The following is a 19,594-nucleotide window of genomic DNA, read 5'->3' as shown; positions in this document are numbered from 1 at the left end:
CTATCTGTTGTTATCTATGAATAATTTTATTCTGATATTATCTTTGTAACTATAAGAAACTCATAAATTCTTGATCTTAGATATCATTTTGTCTACAAAATTCATCTATTTCAAAAATCTATAATAACATTTTCTGTGACAAGTAACTCAAAAATTGTCAAAGTAGTGCCTTCCATTTATGGACAGTTTTACTTAATTCAACACATTTATTAAAAATATCTTCTAGGTGTCAAGTGCTGGACTAGCCCCCTTTTCACAAGATGAGTAAGAAAAGGCCCCTGCCTGCCAAAGAGCTCACTATGCAAAAGAGAAACCTTGGAATGCACAAACTCTTTGATCTATAGTTTATCTGTAGAGCCCTGAATGCTCTCCTGGCAGTTTCACCACATTTCTGGGCACTAAGAAGAGAATGGCTATTTCTGCTTTGCAGATAAGCCTGGTCAAGAATGAGTGGCATAAAGTAGTAATAAACAGAAAAAAAGGAACCATGGTTGGATAACTTTAGCAAATTTCTCTTGAAGATTTAAAGCTTTACAATGTATTTTTTGTTTTTCAGGCTCAAATCTTTCAGTAAAGAATTCTATTTAGGTTCATTTAATCTTGTGCCCCTCCTTCATCATCACTACCATTCATTTTTAAACGGAACCATTTTTCATGCTACATCTGTTAACATCTCATGGAAAATTCACTGGGGAAAGCTGCTCTAATCTGGCCACACTTTTAACAGTAGTAAACTGAGGCTCTGAGACACTTAGTAAATTTCCCACCCAAAGTCATACTCATAGCTGTTACAGAAACAGGGTTAGAGCCCAGGACTCTAGTCATTTCAATGCTAATCCTGTGTCCTATAGAAGATCACAGACATCATTAGCCACATTTTTAAAAATCATATATTTTTGGATATTGACTAACAATTTTAGTACAGAGCAGGGAATTACTACAAATTCAAAGAGCAAAAAAATACTAAAGTCTGAAGTGAATATAAGTCAATAATAAAACATGAATTTAAAACAAAAAAGCCTGTATTCTCAATCTATAGGAGAGAAGACAAAGCTAGTCATGATGAAGAGACTGAACTAATTGCTCTCTAGGGAAGTCATATCCTCTGCTTGTTAATCTGTTCAAGGGCCAAAGACTATGACTTTCCACGGGTGCTACTCTGCCTAAAGTTGATCATCCCAGTGGCGGAGATGAACAACAAAAACAGACAATAACAAAATCTGTCTCTGAAAGCCATCTACTTTCACAATGAGTTCCTGAGTTCCTGAGGGACCTTGTGTCCTCTACACTGGATGTTTCATTAAAAAATAGGATAGATTATCATCTACTGGGAAAGGTATGAGAATAGTTCTGCCGAAAGGAAAAGAGATGAACTTGATAAAATTTCAAAGTCATTACTAACCTTCCAAGAGAGCCTATGAGTCAGAGGTTAGCCATCCTGTCTGTCTGCTATCCAGAGACTCTGCCTCACATTGCGCTTCTTTGCCTCATATTTTGATCATCTTATTGTTTACTGATCTCTGTCTACCCTATGGAGAGACATGAAAATGAAAAACGACCGGAAACAAATTCTATTGAATTGCTTCCCAGAGAGTTTTATTTTTTGAACATAAGATACAATAGAAGAAGGTAAAAATTGCGGCTAAATATGAATTGGATTGTATATGCATTTTTGTATCCCATTTCTTGATCAACTAGAAACAACCCTGAATGTTGGGATAGTAATCTCTGACCAAGGTACAGTAGAGAGGAGCTGCTCTAGTCAAAGTTCCAAACTTAGGTTTTTCAGAACTAATTTTTCTACTCCAAAACAGAATTTATAAAGTTTTGAACAAATATAGCCTCCCCTACGTCTTTTTATAATCTGCTGCTAAAAAGGAAATGGTTCTGGGAAGCTTTAGAGACATTTCAATATGTAACTAAAATGACTATCTTTCTATTCAATTCAACTTCAAATTAAAACCATAAAAAAAAACAACCATGACCCTAAAATCTCTCTCATTTAAAATAAGAAAATGTATGTTTTTAGTTTATTTGAGTTAATTAGCACCGATGGTCTCCAGATTAATTTTGCTCAACACGAAACATGGGATTAGATTGAGTTTAGCACTTACAACCTAACGATAATGTTCAAGATTTAAAGATTTCAATGTTTTTTTTAATCAATTTTCATCAATTAAACTTAAATCCTTCTATAAGCATTACACAAAAGTAAAGCCTCTTAAATTAAGTATATAATAAGAAAAAAAAGAAATTGACAACTTCCTGGACCCTGTGTGTGCATAAACAGATAAAAATAATGTTTCTGCATTTTGTTATTCCTTTAAATTCCCCCAATCCTGTATCCTACATCACACATTCAGCAGGAAAAAAAAAAAAAATGAAGTTCTTTGTGTCCTCTGGCTTTAATCATGTCCTGTAACTAAGTGACTGACAGAACTTCAGCTCAGTCTGTGCAATTTTGGCACAGAGAACATCCCCCTGAGGCTCTCTAGTCTCCCTGCCAATCTTCTATTTCAGTGAAAGAAAGGGGAAAAATAAACATGCTAAGATCCATCTGATCTACCACCATTACACGCAAAGTTTATTATCACCTGGATTTAGCAAAAACATCAATTTCATTATGGCCCTAACACTCACTACATGAAATAATACAATTGTGGAATGGTTAGCCAACTACACCTGAGTTGTTTCTGTCCCTCAAACATTGGAAAGAATACCTGGTGTGATAACTTTTTATAGGTAAGCGGGGCTAAAAAACTTTGGAAAAAAATATAGGAAAAGAGCAGCATAGCATAGCTGTAGGCCTTTGGAGTCAGGGAAACCTAAGTTCAAATCCTGACACTGACATTTACTTGTTGTGGAGCTTTCACCTCTGACCCTCAATTTCTTCCTATAAAACTGGGACCATGGTAGGTCTTCGCATGTAAGTGCTTATTAAATGATAGCTACTATTATCATTATCTTCTTAACAAAAGACTCCTTGGACCACAGAAAGACTCTATTTTATGTCAAATATCCTGCAGACAGAGGAGGGTTTCCTTGTCTTGTGATTTAATCTTAAAATGTAATGATTTAACAAAAATGTGCAGAGCCTAAGACTATCTCTGGTTTTCAGTAGAGTAGAATTAAAGTCACATTATGGAAACCAGAAATCACCTTTTAAAATATACTGACATTATATATTTATTTTCAACAATATTTTCTAACTTTGCCAGCTAAACCTTGGAGAGCATCCCTCCCACATAATAGGGTATCGTTTCACACAAACAGTGGTAGTGGGTAGAAGGGTGAGGTAGAAGAAAATCTCACATCTCATTTTGAAAGATAACCCTTGAAAAATGGAACAGGGAGAAAAAAATGCAGTTGGAATCAAAGTAAGATGTGCCTCGACTCTATTTATTTATTTATTTATGTTTTACTTTGAGACAACCACTTGTTATTTGTGCAAGAAAGAGAAACAGTCTAGGTGGGGGTGGAGAAAGAATGGTAGAGGAGAAATCACTACAAATTATAAACAACTCAGGCTTTGCGATTGACAACTTCTCTTGAGACTTCCCAGGGGAGCCAATTAGTGCTAGTTGCTGAGGTGGGTTTGGTCACATAAACTTCTGTGCTAATGTTCACCTGTGCTACACCTACCTATGATGAAGTGACAAAGCCTTTGTTAATGAGGTTTATGACCAAACATTCCACAGCTCTAGAGAGTCCTGCTAAGGACACTAAAACAAATGTCTTAGGGTAACCAGCAGGGAAATTCTATTGCCTTATTAGAAACTGTGACATTTTAAAATAATGATTTGGTTTATTCTTTCTACTCCCCTTTCCTTTGTTCCTTATGACCTGAGGCAACAGTGACCACATGCTTGTATAAATTCTAATCCATTGCTCCTCCAACTGCTGGGCCTGACTGTTATCCTAAGTGGGAGGAAAGATGTCACAAGGAGATTATAAATCCAAGCAAAGAACAAATAACAAGAATTAGTAATAACTCTAGTCATTGTCTCTGGTAGCAGTGGAAGGCACAGCTAAACACAAGCTCTCCAACATAGTCAAAGCAGAGTTCAGCGACATCTGGGAAGCGGCTTGACCAAATTGCTCTTGCAATAAAATTCATGACATGTTTCTACGGCTTCAATATACAGAGCTCAGGATGCCTTGGAAATCCATTTAACGTACCCTTAGACATACTGACACCAATTTGTTGTCTTGTCTCCTGAGGAACACCACTCATCCTCATGGAGGCAAAACTACTTGGTTCTTACTACCCAACGATCAAGCAGCAAATGTTGACTGAAGCCTATTATGAGTAGAGCACCATATAAGGCACTCTGGAAAGGAAATGCCTCAAAGTCTTTGACTTTGAAAACACAATGAATAAAATTATCACATTGGATGATAAGACATGTGAAAAATAATAAACTAAAAAACCTGAGGGAATTCTGAAAAAGGAAACAAAGAGATAAATGCAGGACAGGCTCCTTAGAGGAGATCAGATATGAGTTTAATTTTTTAAATGGTGAGACTTAAATTGGAGGGATGGGTAAAATATACGGAAGCAAAGCCTTAGAAGTGAGAATGCACAAAATGTGAAGCCCTAAATTATAAGACCCAATGGTCTAAAGGTACTCAGATTCCCCTTAAGCTCAAATCTTCATGAAAACAATTAAAGCAAAATAAAAGATAGAGTTCCCTAAATTTTATGTATGCTAACTTCTCCCTGACATGATTCTGTTTTTGTGGCTGAGATAAGTGGCTGCTCATCAATTTGACCTCAGTACAAATGGAACAGAACGGTTCCTTGACCTAGTGGCACCAAAGAAATCACAAAAACACTGGAATAAATGCTCTCCATCCCACCCCATACTCTTTCTGTTGCAGCCAGTAGTTCTCTCCATGAAAAAATTAGAATTAGAGAAGATAGTCAAGGCAAAACAAAATTGAGAGAGACAGGCACCAAATTCCTTTCAAGGTCATTAGGCAAATGAACCTAGATGTCTGGAAAGTGTGAAGTGTAGTTGGTGACAAATTCAGCACCATTTGTAATGTTTGTATCAACAAAAATACATCACTCTGACACAGAGCTGTGAACCGGGGATGGGAGTTATGTCTTCATGATCCATTCTTCCCTTTAGCTTCCCTGGAGCACCTCTGAGGTTGGAAAAGCTTGGAGGAATTAGAGGGGACCTGTGCACTCTGCCCACACACACCACTCCATCACAAATCATGGAATAACAAAACTGTACAGCTGAAAAAAAAATACTTAATGTAATCCTTACCCAAAAAAGACCCTTGGAACTCATTCATTAATTCAACAGATATTTACAAAGTGCTTACTAAGTGCCAGGCATCACTGTGCTTGACACCAAGAATCTAGTGATGAGAATTACAGGTGTGTTTCCTGCTCTGCACAGTTTACAGGAGAGAGGAGAAATAATTGGAAAGTGGAAATATGCTTGACACATACTTGACACTGTGGTTTGACTACCTCTTTTTCACCTCATTGGTGAGGGAGGGGCTCCCACTGTAGGGATATGAGGCTGGACACCCAACACTGAACAGACGAGATCCACAGTAGTTCATTAGCCACATATACTCACAGCCCAGGGAAGGACACTTCATGTCATACAGGACTAGATGGGGGCTGCACTCAGAAACAGAGTGAACAAGTAGAGGCTATGAGAGGCAGGCTTTGTAGTAACAAGAGAGTGAAGTGACCCCTAGTCACCATGAGAGCACATAACTGCTTCTTTGAATAATTCCACAGGCTGGCAGGGAACTAAAACCCACTACTCAAGGTGAAGTGAACACTGTTCTTGGAGCATGTGATAAGGAGGGCTGTTTAGCTAGGCGCCTTATCCACAGGAGTACAATAGAGAGGGGAACTTGCAGTTGGGCTATTTGAGCCCCTCCTTGTTTTACCAGAGGTCAAGGCAGCACATAATAGCAAATCTTATCATACAATAGGAACACCTAAAACTATTCAAGGTCCAACTCTGAGATTATGATTCAATCAGAAAGCTTTAGTTGGTGGGAGTTTAGAGCCAGAAAAATTCATTTTCTCTTTCGCTCCTCCTACAATCTACATAGCAAAATAGCTCATGCATACAAAAGGTCCTGGGGGTCACCCATTTGTGTCACAGGTCCAATACCAATGCCAGGCTCCTGAAAAAACACTACACTTGTTCTGGGATGTCACACTGCCTTTCCAAGCTGAGTGCTAGGCAGGGCAGATGAGATTAAGGGCTCTTTGGAACAGCCTCTCTGACAATTGTACTCAATACAAGTTAATGAAGACATAAAGCCCACTCATGTTCGTGAACACAGTTCACTAGAGCAGAACCAAAGTTACAAAATTGCAGAAGGTGGCAGGTCCTCCTGAAAAAGTAGACAGCTTGGTATAAGCAGCTGTGCACAGGAAGGGTGTTTTGTCGAAAAGTTTGAGAAGTAACAGAAGGCAGGAAGTAGGAAGCTAGATACAACAGGAAGAACTGGCATATGTTTACAGGGTTGAGCCCACTGTCATCAAACAGAAGGCCACATTCCTGCCCTAAACACAATCTTAACAGCAATGAATGTGAAAGAAAAAGAGAAAAACAGAAAGAGACAGAGACAGAGAAGCAGAGAGAGATAGAGAGACAGACAGAGATCAGAGACCTTAAATCTCTTGCCAAGAGTGTATTTTGTTTCCCCATAGCAGAGTATTGGAAAGTCCCATGAAAGTAGACTCTTCTTTTTTAATTGGCATACAATATTCTATTCATTTCAGGTATACAACATAGAGATTCAATATTCATATACATTATGAAATGATCCCCATAATAAATCTAGTTATCATCTATCATATAAAGTTACTATAATATTATTAACTATATTCTCTATGCTGTACATCACATTCCCATGACTTATAAGTGAAAATTTGTACTTCTTAATTCCCTTCACCTACTTTGCTTGCCCCCCACACCCCCAACCGGTCTTCTTTCTGGTAACCACCAGTTTGTTTATTATATCTATGAGTCTATTTCTGTTGTTTTGTTCATTTGTTTTTAAGATTCCACATGTAAGTGAAATCACATAATATTTGTCTTTTTCTGTCTGACTTATTTCACTTAGATTAATACCCTCTAATTCCATCCATGTTGTCACAAATGGAAAGATTTTATTCTTTTTTTATGTCTGAGTAAAATTCCATTGTGTATACATCTTCTTTATCCATTCATCTATTGATGGACACCTGGGTTGCTTCCATATCTTGGCTATTATTAATATTGCTGCAATTAATAAAGGGTGCATTTTTTTTAAATTAGTGTTTTCATTCTCTTTAAATAAAAACCTAGAAGTGGAATTGCTGAATTATATGGTAGTTCGATTTTTACTTTTTGAGGAACTTCCATACTGTTTTCCATAGTGGCTGCACCATTTTACATTCCCACCAACAGTGCGTAAGGGTTTCCTTTTCTCTACGTCCTTGCCAAAACTTGTTATTTGTTGTCTTTTTGAAAACAGCCATTTGACAGCTATGAGGTGATATCTCATTGTGGTTTTCATTTGCATTTCCCAATGATTGGTGATATGGAGCATCTTTTCACATCTGTTGGCCATCTGTAGGTCTTTGGAAAAATATTCATGTCCTCTACCCATTTTTTAATTTTTTTTTTATATTAAGTTGTCTAAGTTTTTATATATTCTTGGATATTAACCAAAATGTAAAATATCCAAAATACAGAAAGCAGACTCTAGAGAGACACAGAAAGTGGAATTAGATAGTTTTTGTGGAAGAAACTCCCAAGGTTCAAGAGTCTAACAATCTAAAAGTTTTACACAAGAAAAAGGTCAGCTTCCAAATAGAAAAATGCTGGTGTCTTTCTAATTTGCTCCCTTTTCTTCCTCTGCAGCCTTCCCCATGGCCAGCAGGTTTCCCAGGCTGGTAGAGATTCACCCTTGAGCAGCATGTGCCTGGGAGGATGCTTACAAGTAATGTGGTGGTGCAGGAGACTAGGAAACATTTAGACTTCTGATTCCTGTTCTCTGATGGTGTCCACACTTGGGTGTATAAGTCTTCGAATAACGTCATGTTGTTCAACGTCGTTTTGTTATACTATGTTCATCAATCCTCACTTTCTTTCCCTTGCCCAATTCTAGGCAGATATACAACCAAACTCAATAAACTTTAAGAGTTCATTTCTAAGAGGATAGAAGGAAGATAGCTGAAAGTCATACCCATCTGTCTTTTCAGGGCTATCAGTGAAGTGGAAACAGAAAGTCAATGGATACATTTTTCTTCCATTCCATGCTCATCTAAAACTCACGACTAGTTCTCCTGTGCTCCATACCAAATGATAATGTCCCAGCCATTTTCCTTTAGAGCAGGCTGAGAGGACTAAAGAAAAGCATATGGATGTCATCATAACCCCTATGGTTTCTGCCAGACCTCTCAGAAACTGCTTTATTCTTTCAGCTTCTCCTTTCACTGGACAGATCTTATTAAAATGACAGAAGAGAACTAAACTAGGTGGCGCAATGAAGCATTATGCAAAAAATTATTAATTAGTTAAGGAGTTAACTAATTAATTACATTTTGATTATAATCACATTAGAAATAGGTTTGAGGGAAAGAACTAGAAAAAAATACATATTAATAAACAGAGAAAGAGAAAAAGAAATCTTTATCAGGGCCGGTTACTATTAATCAGGTTCTACAAGTGTTTGTGATTAGAACTGCTTTGTGTGTGTGCACATGTACACCTGTGTTTATATCTTTCTATAGTTTCTAATTTTTATTAATGAGATTACAGTACATAAATATAAATATTTAAAACACATATATGCATAAAAGATAATTAGAACACTCCAAAACAGTACACCACCATCAGAGCTCTTTATAATATAGGAAAAACAGCCTGAACTGGAAGCAGACACACTCAGGCTAGTCTCTTATTGTGTGTCCTTTGACAAAACACTTACCCTTTGGGCCTTAGTTTCTTCACCTATAAAAACAAGGAAAACACCAGCTGCCCCACAGCATTTTCCTTGGGATTAAATGTTATAACATCCGTAAAAGTACCTCGCCCAGTACTGGTATTTGGAAATACTCAAAAATGTTTATTTCCTTACTTTTACACAATTCCTCTGTTCAATGCAGGGATTTCATCCTCTATTTTGATTCTGGGCTCTCTGCAGAGATTAGATTGTGGAGGGCTTAACAACTTGCAAAAACTTATGAAACATCTGTTTCTAGATCTGTGTTTGCAGCTTTATTGCACCAAAGAAAACACTTTTCCTTTATCTATAAAATCTGTCTGCGGCAAGATTTATCAGGGCCCCGCAGGGCTTTCTGACAAAGTAAGGGCATCTCGCCTTGATTCCCAGTTGAAACGTGGTTCTAGTGTGTGTGTTGCTCTTGGTGATGTTTTTTCCTCACTTACTGACTAACTAAAGGCTGTTCAAAGACAGAATCACCCAAAACCAGGGTGTGGGCGGGGAGGATGGAGGGAGCAGGTTTTGGCCTTGCACTTTGCAGGCCTTCAGACAGCAAGAAGGGAACTGCTGTGGTCTCCAGCACAATGAGTGATCCAGTTACAGACACTGAGAGACAGGCCTCTCCATCCTGTCCTGCCATTATCATCACAATCAAGGTCACATAAAGGAAATTGCCAGATACTGAAAAAAAAAAATAAACATTCTCAAACCAAAAGTCTCTTATCACCCTGACACACAAAATCATAAAGTATAGGGAAAATGTTTAAGAAAGTAATAGGCACCAAATGCAGTGCTCTCAGACACATTATATTCATAACTTCTAGAAGCCATCAATGACTAGAAGCTGGTCCTCTTGCTTTATAGGGAGAAGGAGCAAGGGAGCAACTTCCAAGAACAGCAGCACCAGCTACCACGAATGAGGTCCCTCCACAGAGGTAAAGGGGAACCTCTTCAGGTATGCTCTGGCTTAGCAATTTACAGAGAATCCATAGGGATGACATGACTGGAGAGATGCTTGTAATGTGATCCCAAGTCTCCAGGATAGTCTAGTTTTAGGTCAAAAGTTAGAAGGCCAAGATCTAGTCCTGGCTCTTCTTCCAGCTCCCTATAGGAGAGGAGGCAAATCTCTTGGGTCCTCTATTAAGAGTTATACTGTTAAAAGCATCTTTGTCTGAGGTCTAAAATTCTGCTAAAGTTATATACAAAATTTTTGTCTATGGACCGATGTTCGTTTTTCTAAGAGTTCCATACCATTCATCAGATCCTGAAAGAGGACGATGGTCCAAAAATACATTAAGAACTAAACTAAATAATGCATAACTTTCCTTCCAGATCCCAGTTGTCAGAGTAAGGCTTTCTTCTGATTATAAAAGCAATATACACTCAGTGTAGAAAATTTGAAAAATGTGGCCAAAAAGAAAAATCTCCCATAATTGGATTATTCGGAGATAACCACTGCTGACATTATATGTATATATGATGGTATAGTCACTGTTATGTTCTCTTATATTCCACATTCTCATACATTAATAATTCATAAAAAAGTAACTTTAATAGTCAAATAATATTTAATCATAAATATTAATTATATTTTAACCGTTCCCTTATTGTTGGGTACCTATGTTGATTCTAATGTTTACCATTATAAACAATGATGCTGTGAACATTCTTGAAAGTCAAAATTTTCTTAGTATATTTTTGGGAGTAATGGGAAGCTACTAAAAGTTTTTGTGCAAGAAAATAGCAAAATCAATATTTGACTTATAGTGGTATATGAGATGAATTGAAGTGGGAGAGGCTTAGTGACAAGGTAGGTTATTATCTGAGAACCTGAACTAAGGAAGAGATAGTGAGACTAGACACAGATCCAGATATAGAACACATGCTAAAGGGAGAAAGGAGAGAGTTCAAGATTATGCTGAGGTTTCTAGCCTTCATGACTGGAAGATCAAATACACCATCAACCAAGACAGGGAAGTAAGACTGAGGAGCCTAATTCAGTGAAGATTTTTTTGAGCTTTCTTATGACACAGTAAATCCAGTAGCAATGAAAAGTAGAGATTTTTCTTAGGGTCGGGTCTCTGCTTATCATTCAGGTCCCTGCAATCCATCTCTGAAACGGTAACTCTGGACTTAGATTTAAAAAGTCATCTTTCATTCAAATATTTTACCATGTAAAAATTTCTGCATCATTCTTGATTACTGGAATATATTCTTTCCAAAAATCATCTTGCCAAACAAGGAGAGAGATGCATTTCTTATAAGATTCTTTGAAAACACCATTTTTATTAATTCCAGAATACCGAAAATAATCAAAGATGTAAAATTAGAGACTAATTGACAAAGAGGCTGTTAATGTTATTTTCATTTTCGAATGAGGTTACTATTATTTTTATAATTACCCTCCCTAATGAGATAAATCTCTTCAGCAAGTATTTATTGAAAGACTTTTCCATGTGCCTGGCACTGGTACTAGATGCTGATGGTGTTAAGCTAAAGAAAACTGAGATCAAGCTCAGAGAAATGTAATTAACCCAATTCTTTCCTTATAACTGGGAATTAAAGAACCAAAACTAACCAGTTTCTTCTAACCTCTAATCCTCTAGTTTCACCTTCTATTCTTTTCTTCACAGTCCCAGACCGGGTAAGAGAAAAATTGACCACTTACATTGAGAGCCAGAGAGGCACAAAACCCACTAAAGAAAAATCCTTATAATTCTGAATGCCAGAGAAAATACCAGGAGAATGTTTTAAAAGTTCCAAGTCTTGCCTGTGCTAACCCAGTTTTCAGATAAGACAGTGGGAAAGAAATGTGATACGAACAGTTCAATATGATATTTCAAATGAAGCATGGCACTTAAATGGCCTCAGACCGAGTTATATACTTACTGCACTAGGTCATACTTTTACATATAAAAAGATACAACCTCTGCTCCAAAGAAAGATAAATAATTTGAGAAAATGGCACATAGCATTAAGAAAAGCAAAGTATGTAGAGATTATGATCTATGTCCTAATTGCAGGAGAAGATGAAACTTGAGCTGAACCTTGAAAAATAAGATTTAGATAAGCAGAGGAGATGTAGAATAGAGAAATTCAAGGAAAATTCCCAGGTGGATAAGGAAAGACATAGAAGCAAGAATAATTATAAGTAGCGCCCAAATTGGGAAGTAGTAGCCCAGAGAGAAAGCCCCCATCGAACTGTGTGCCAGGCTCTCCCTACAGGAGAAACACTGACATTCATTTGTACTGCAATATGGTCTAGAAAGGGATCAGCAACCCTCCACATGGAAGCCAGCATCAAAATTGTGCTCTGCAGATTGCTAAAGGATATCATCTGATAAAAGAGAAATTAGGAGAAGATGCCGTGAACTCAGGTGGCCTCTAAGGTGCATAATACTAGTGGAACACTAACAAAAGGCCCTGAAGATATTAGACTTAAAGTGTTTGCCCCCAGTCCATATACTTATTCCTTCACTGCTTATTTACTAATACTGGTTTATAATATAAAATATTCCTAGGCAAAATGTGTATAAGAAATAAATTGCAATCTTTTAAACCTGTAATATCTTTCAAAATTTGGAATTATAACTCCCTGGAAATAGGATTCCCACAGATCTGCAGATCTTTTAGAATGGCATGAGTTCATCGCTAGCCAAAGTAGAGTGTCGGCTCCATAAGATGAAGGGATTTTATTACTGTCTGCCCTACGCACCGCTGACTAGGTGTATACTGGGAAATTTATCACATACGACCCAGGAACCAAAGTAGAATAAAAGGTGGAAACTCAAAATATGGAATTGTGTCAGTTACTTCAGAATCTCCATTTAGTTCTGGAAGGAAATGAAATCCCCCACTCCCAAAAATAAATAACTGCTGCAAGTATATAAAGAATTTAATTGTTAACTGAGGTCCTTTAAAAATTATATTGTGATATGTTGGAAGAAGAAAATATGTCATTCAACCTAATTAGCATACTCCTCCACTTACTTTAGGTACACTTTTTTCAGATACTCTTCTATAAGAAGCTGAGAACTATGATAAACAGAGAAGCTACTAGCTATAGTGTGATTTGTCTATTTCTAGCGGTTCCACCCACCTCAAAAAGTTCTCACTGATCTGCCATGGCAAGCTCCGTTCTTCATATTACTAGGAATTTTGTTTATTAATATTTATTGATCATAGACTATAATATATACATGAGTTTGATACTAAGGACGCAGTGGTGAACATAATAATCACTACCCTTAAGGAGCTGTTGAGGAAGATAAACCAGTAAAGAGGAAATTGAAGTTTGGTGTGATAATTGTAATCCTGGCAATAATAAAAAAGGATCTCATTCAGCATTGAGAAGTATGGGATCAGGGAAGGCATCTGTTCAGAGATAGTATCTTAACAAAAAGGAGAGAAAAGATTAGGCACATGAGAGAATGGAAAGACATTCTAAATTGAGGCATCACCTATTCAAGTCTTAGAACCTATAAAGAAAAATGCATCTAGGTTAAAGTGGGGAGAATTCCTAGAAAGGTGAGCAAGCACTGAACCAATAACAATTTTTAAGTCACCTTAAGGAGTTTAAATAAAGAGTTTTAAAGATGAGAAGTGACAAGAATAAACACTCTGGATGTCATATGGAAATGAATAAGAGAAAGACAGCCTAAATGCAGAGAAATTAGTTAAGACACTTCAGTTTAAGAGATGAAGACCTGAATCAGAGTATGACCATCATAAATGGGGGGAAAATATATGGATTCAAGAGTGGTAGGATACAGACCCTAACAGTAAGTTCCATTTGGAGTGGGAAAAGAGGGTAAAGAGTCAAGCATGACTCCCAAGTTACTTATCATTGATATAGAGAATACAGGAGGAGACGCAGATATGGTGAAGAGTTCTATTTTGAGCCCACTGAGTTTGAGGAGACTTCCTTAGAGAGATCTAAGAAAAGATGTCCACTAAATGACATGTCAGAGAGATCTAAACTGGCCATGTAGAGTTGAAGTGATCAGCACATGGGTATTTCTTGATAACACTGGAATAGGTGAGCATGTTCAGTCAGAATATGTGGGATGAAAAGAGATGTTCTCAAGACATTGGTCTCGGGGCATTGTCTCAGAAGATGGTTACAAGATCCATGTTACCTTAAGGTGGAGGGGTCTAACGCTCTCCCAAAACACTGGAATGATTAGTTCATCCCATTAGCTCATTCCTGACTAAGAATAAAGATCAAAACCTTGCAAAGTCAAGCAAATGTTGCTGGGTATAACAGTATAAGATGAAAAGAGAAAGCAGGTATTGAGCATTGGTTCTAGAAAATAAGGGATAAAACTATTGCAACTGCGATTCTTATGCACCTTAAAGTCAGTGACCTTTAAAGAGAATAAGGAGTATGTTAATGACTCCACAACCTCAGGTACAAAACACTTAGGAAAGATCATTCGAGTTTTATGGGCTCTTGGCAGTCTCACACAGAGCTATCTAGACTAGTTGTTTTCAACTTTGCCTACATTAACACTTGGGAAACTTTTAAAATACAAATGTCCAGACGTCCTACAGACCTATGTTATTCAAATTGTGGTCAACTATCAGCATCATTAGGATCCTGTGGAGGTTTGCTAATAATAACCTCAGGCCTCCTATCAGACCATGAATCAAAATCTGTATTTTTGTACAATTGCCCAGGAGATTTACATGCACATTAAAGTTTGAGACACACTGCCTCAGAATCACTTGAAGGGCTTGTTAAAACATACACTGCTAAGTCAAGAGTGGGGCTTGTGAATTTGCATTTTTAACAAGTTCCAAGTGCTGCTGCTGCTGCTGCTGCTGCTGCTGCAAGTCTGAGACCACATATTGAGAATTTCTGCCATAGAACAAGTAAATCTGCTCTCCCTAAGTGGGACCCAAGCATCAGTATATTTTAAAGCTCTCTAAGTGATTCTAATTTGCAGCTAATGTTGAGAATCACTGGTAAAGATATTTTTCTGCTTTTGATTACATAAATAAGGAAATGAACATGAGAAACATCTTAGCTAATCTTTAAGCACCAACTTAAACTCACGACTAAAGGGTTCTTTAATATAAGATGAATTTTGATAAATCAAAGGAGAAAGAAAAATGCTATTTCATCTTTAGTGGCTCATTTTCAGAAATGTTTGGTTATGGTTTTAAAAAAAAGATCCCAAAAAGTAATCATTATCTAAATCATCACAGTAACTATTAACTCAATTTATTATCATTTTCTTGTAATTCTTATTTAATTTGGTATTGGTATTGATTCCTATTTAATTTGGTATTGATATGTTTTACCACATTTTTTTTTAACAGAAGCAATACTGATAAATCATTATTTCCAATCAGTCAATAAAACCCATTCTTTCCTTCTTGCTTTAATTTTATCTTTACCTTCTTTCTTAGGTTCTTGAGATAAGAGTTTAGATTAGCTATTTTGTAATGTAAGGATTTAGTGCTATAAATTTCCCTCTCAGAACTTTAGCTGTATCCCACAAATTATATGTTGCATTTTTATTATTTATTTATTTATTTATTTTTGTGATCTCCTCTTTAAGAACCCATGAATTATTTAATGGTATGTTTTTTCGTTTCCAAGAATTATTATTATTGATTTCCAGTTTAATTCCATTGTGATTGGAGAACCACATCTGTATGATTTTAATTATTTTTATATTGGTTGAAGTTTTTGTATGTCTTAGGATATAGTCTATATTGATATAAGCTCTGCAGATACTTGACAATGTGTATTTTGCTGTTATTGGGTGCAATGTTCACTAAATGTTGATTAGATCGTATTGGTTGATCATGTTGCCAAGTTTTTCTATATCTTCAATATAGATAACTAGTCATTCTAGCAATTATTGAGAGAGATATTGAAGTCCTCAACTATAATTGTAAAATATCTATTTCTCCTTTAATTTCTGTCAGTTTTTGCTTCCATATTTTCAGCTTTGTCATTTGCTTTGTACACATTTAGAAATGTGATGTCTTCTTAGTGGAGTGACCCTTTACCATTACCTATTGACTTTCTTTGTCTCTCTCTGGTAATTTTCTTTGCTCTGAAGTCTACTTTACCTGATATTAATATAACTGTTCCTGCTTTCTTTTGATTAATGTTTACAAGATATGTGTTTTATCCCTTTATATTAAACCTGCCTATATCACTATATTTGAAGTGAGTTTCCTGTAGATAGCGTATAGTTGGGTCACATTTTTTATTCCATAATGTCAATTTTGTTTTTTAACTGATGCATTAGGACCATTTATATCTAATATAACAATATCCTATGGCTTAAGTCTGCCATTTCACTTTTTGTTTTGTTTGTATTGTTTTTCTTTCCTCTTGTTTCTTTATCCTGTCTTCCTGTGGGTTATCTGAACATTTTAAAACTCTATTTTGAATTATCTATACCACTTTTAAGTATGTCTTTTTGTACAGCTATTTTAGTGGTTGCTCTAGGTATTACACTATCTATCCATAACTTGTCACAGTCTACTGGTGGTGTCATTTTACCAGTTCAAGTGAAGAATAAATAGTGCAGTGAGATCAAGATTGCACTTTTAAATAAAAGAGTCAGAGTAGGCCTCAAAGAGAGGGTAACAGTACTTTGTGCAAAGTACTGAAGGAGATGGAAGAATGATCCAAGTGGATATCTTGAGGGGAAAACTATCCCAGGCAAACTTACAGCCAGTAAAAATACCCTTGAATGGTAACTTGCCTGACATGTTCTAAGATCAGCAGCAAGGCTGGCATGTCTGGATAGACTAAGGGGCTGGAGTGTAGGCTATGAGGTCAAGGAATTAATGGAGGGCCAGATCAAGTAGGAAGTTATGGGCTGAATTGTGTCCCTCTGAAATTCATATGTTGAAGCCTTCTCTAATTTCCAGTGCCTCAGAATGTGACCACAGATGGAGATAGGTCCTTAGAAGGGATAATTAAGTTAAAACAGGTCATCTTTAACTTAATTACATAGGCCCTAACCTAATATGACTAGTGTCCTTATAAAAAGAGGTTAGGAGACAGAGACAGAGTGACAACTGTGTGAGGACACAGTGAGAAGGTAGGTATCTGCAAGCCAAGGACAGAGGCCTCAGAAAAAACCAAACCTGCCAACACCTTGATCTTGGACTTCTAAACTCTAGAATTTCTATGGTTTAAGCCACACAGTCTATGGTATTTTGTTATGGCAGTCCATCCCTCCTAACTTCACAAGAACAATACAAATTAGCTCCAAAACTATGTTTGCTTGTTTGTTAAGTTTAATCCCCAGAGAACTGGGGATCAAAAGAAAGTTAAATTAACTAAATTTCAGAAAAGAAGAAATGCTTCTCAGCAAAGAAGAGATTCACATCTGCTTTCATCCCTGGTATAAGGGGAAGAACAATTCTGCTCTTGACAAGTAAGGAGAAAGCAGCCAACTTATAAAAATGTTAAACACTACATGTGGGCTGGTATAATAGATTAGATCCTACAAAACCTCATTCACAGAGGGAGGCTGCAGCTCTGACCCAGAGACACACAGGACTTTACTGAGAGAAAAGCAAAAACTCTGTAAAAGCTGGGGACAGGGAAGGACAGCTAACAGCTGACTCTTTCGCTATCCTTTATTATCTCTTTAGTCTCCTTTAAATAACTGTTGAATCTGTAGTAATATTACCTCTCTCATTCCTGATATGGTAATTTTGTGTCTTCTCTCTTTTTCTGATCCATCCTGGCTATAAGTTTATCAATATTATTAATCTTCTCAAAGAAACAATTTTTGTTTTCATTGATTTCCCCATTGTTTTTCTTTCTATGCTACTGATTACTGCCTTGATCTTTAATATTACCTTTCTTCTGCTTATTTCGGGTTTCATTTGCTCTATTCTATTTGCTTAAGGTAGAAGCGGGGTCATTGATTTGAGACTTTTTTTTTCCTAAGATAAGCATCTACTGCTATTGATTTTTCCCTAATTACTCCTTCATGAGGATCTAGCAAATTTTTGGTATGTTGTATATACACTCTCATTTCATTAAAAATACTTTCTACTTTCCGGTTGCATTTATTTTTTAACTCATGGTACATTAGTTTCCTTTGGCTACCTGAACAAATTACCACAAAATTAGGAGTGCTGTTGGCAGGGCCATACTTCCTCTGAAGGCCCAGAGGAGATTCCATTCCTAGCTTCTGCCAGCTTCTGGTGCCTCCATGTGTTATTTGGTATATGCCTATACAACTCCAATCTCTGCCTCTATCTTCACATGGCCATATCCTCTGTGTCTGTGTGTTCCTTTCTTCTTTTTTCATAAGGGTTTAGGGCCCACTTAGATAATCCAAGATTATCTTATCTTGATATCCTTAACTTAATTATATCTGCAAAACCCGTTTCCCAAATAAGGTCACATTCACAGGTACCAGGGGCATGGGCATATCATTTTGGAAGCCACAAGTCAACCCACTACACATGAGTTATTCAGAAGCATGCTATTTAGTGTCCAAATATTTAAGGGCTTTCCAGGCATCTTTCTGTTATTGATTTTCCATTTAGTTCCTTTGCGATTAAAGAACATACTCTGCAATACTTTTAAACGTACTGAGACTTATTTTTTATGGCACAAAATATACTTTTTCTTGGTAAGTGTTCTGTGTATACTTGAAAAGAATGTACATTCTGCTGTTTTGGGGTGCAGTGCTCTAAAAACATCAATAAGTCAAGTTAATTGTGTTTTTCAAGTCTTCTAAATCCTTACTGATTTTCTGTCTACTTATTCCATCAATTAATGAGAGAGGTAGTGATATTTTTTACTATAATTGTGAGTAGTATATAATATATTACCACATTTTTAATATTATCTACATCGTGTGCCCATAGGTTCACTGATACCTACATAGTTGGGTACTTCCTAACATAGTCTTCCTCTCTTATATTGGGAGTCTTTCCCAGCTTTTGTCCTCTTTTAATTAACAATATTTTCCCACAGATTTTGGTTGATACATAGGAGATATTTGACTCTTCAAAAATTTCAACTTCAATTTTTATTCATACTTTAAAATTCAAAATATATTTCTTTCTTATGTGTTATAAATTATGTGTATGTTCTTGGTTTCATGAGATGTCTGCTCCTGATCATTTATATAATTCAGCATACAATCAAAGCCACTCGCAAAGGTTTGTAGAGGTACTAATTCCTCTACTAAAAAGTTTTTGGTCTTAAATATTTAAATAGAAATGAGAAAACTGGTAGCATTTTCTTTCAAATATCAGCAAATTCAAAAAACAGATTATACTAATTACCATTATTGAGAAGTTACACATCATGAACTCAGATTTTTTTTTATGAGGCTTAATGTAGCCTAACACTTTACCTCATGGGAATTACAATATGGAAAGAAGATATAAAAGATGGGTTGATTGGTTTGTATCACAGCAGAACCTGCAAAATGCACCAAGTCTCCCAGGGTGGCCACACTGCCTGAATAATTCAACTCTAGGCTGTTGTTATATTTGAGGGAGGCCAATGAAGGTCCATGAGCGACCATCTGCAGAAAAGGAAAAGGCAGGCCAACACTACATAAATTTCACATGTACTGAATCAGGCTCACTACTGAAAATAAAAAAAAAA

This window comes from Pteropus vampyrus, unplaced genomic scaffold, assembly GCF_000151845.1.
Source record: "Pteropus vampyrus isolate Shadow unplaced genomic scaffold, Pvam_2.0 Scaffold181, whole genome shotgun sequence".
Taxonomy (NCBI): Eukaryota; Metazoa; Chordata; class Mammalia; order Chiroptera; family Pteropodidae; genus Pteropus; species Pteropus vampyrus.
This window is presented reverse-complemented; position numbering follows the sequence as displayed.